Below are 1,598 nucleotides of genomic sequence, written 5' to 3' on the forward strand. Positions count from 1 at the left end.
AAATCCTGTGAATGATCACCCACACGTGTTCTGGTCACTCTCACTCAATGCATTCATCTATTCACTAAGCTGGACCAAGCTAAGAATCACAGTTGTTCTAGAGCGAACCCTTTTAGCATGGGCAAAACACAAAATGGACAAAAATCAACAGGGAAGATAAATTTGGCTGGTGAGGTGGCTCAGCGGATAAAGGACTTTGCCATTAAGTCTCATAACTTCAATGAGTTCAATCCTTAGAACGTACTTGGTAGGAGAGAACCAACTCCCATAAGCTATCCTCTAACCATCACCCCCCCACCCCCGCTCGCTCTCTCTCTCTCTCACACACACACACACACACCACAGAGTCACTGCTACACTTCCCTGCAAATGTCACCTCACTATCTTGCCCCAGTGCTTTTCCCTCAAGTGTCTTGCTTTCCTCAAACACTGGCAAGTGACTCCACTGTACATGTCCTCCTGGCTGCCCACTGACTCCCTAGTGACTCTATGTGCTGATAGCCGAGGGTGGACAAGGCCCAAAGGCTCCATTTCCCAGCCTCCTTCAGTTGGATGTGGCTGCCTGCATGGCTCCTTGTCAGCAGATTTTATGTTAGGATGATGTAGCAAACTTCTCTACCATGATCTCAGAAGGGTAAGAATGCCTGTCTTCTGACTGAGTCATGGTGGCTGGGTTTCCACCTGCTATCTGAGACCATGCCATGACCTTGTGGGTGGACACACATGCAGATAGAAGAGACCGGGTCTCTCTATGTTGCCCTGACTATCCTGGAACTCGTTCTGTAGACCAGGTTGGCCACAAACTCAGTGATCAGCCTGCCTCTGCCTCCCAAGTGCTGGAGTTAAAGGATTAAAGTGTAGCACCAGCACCACTGCCTTGCTGGAAACTTGTCTCAAAGGGAGAAACAGAACTTCACTGTTTAAATCACTGTACCTTGAGGCTCTCTTAGCTAACTCGGCCCAATCCAATACCATCACTGCCCTGGCTTTCTTGTGAGATTCTGAGCCTACCTGCCACCAGAGGCTATTCCGCAGCTCCACCACTGCTGACCACAGCACTTAAACTGGGGCTCCACAAGGTTTTTTCTTGGCTTATCAAAGACAATGGCATACTGACCAGGACACGGTCTTAAATCTGAGCTTCTGGAACCTAGTTCAGGATCCACCACTGCCCTCAAATGACTGGAACTACGGAGGTCAGTGGGAAAGCATTGACACAGCATGCTCATGGCCCTGGGACTGATCCACAACACTAAGACACTCGTGTTTTCCTGAAGAGAACACTCCAAGTTTTGTACTTCAAGTAGAGTCACTGGGCCACCACACTCCCCATGGGTGTTTTTGAGGCCCTCTCCCAGAGCTTGGGGCTTCATATACTCTCACAGACATCTTCCTGGAAAGATGGTCCACGGATATCTTTCTCATTTGATAAGCCACTTAGGGGAAGGATGCTTCATTGGAGACACTGATGTTTAATTATTTCATACAGCTTGAGAACTTGCTTTGACTGCCTTGAGGGAGAGAGGGAGGGAGGGAGGGAGGGAGGGAGGGAGGGAGAGAGAGAGAGAGAGAGAGAGAGAGAGAGAGAGAGAGAGAGA

Source organism: Grammomys surdaster, unplaced genomic scaffold (assembly GCF_004785775.1).
Source record: "Grammomys surdaster isolate TR1022 unplaced genomic scaffold, NIH_TR_1.0 136, whole genome shotgun sequence".
NCBI lineage: Eukaryota > Metazoa > Chordata > Mammalia > Rodentia > Muridae > Grammomys > Grammomys surdaster.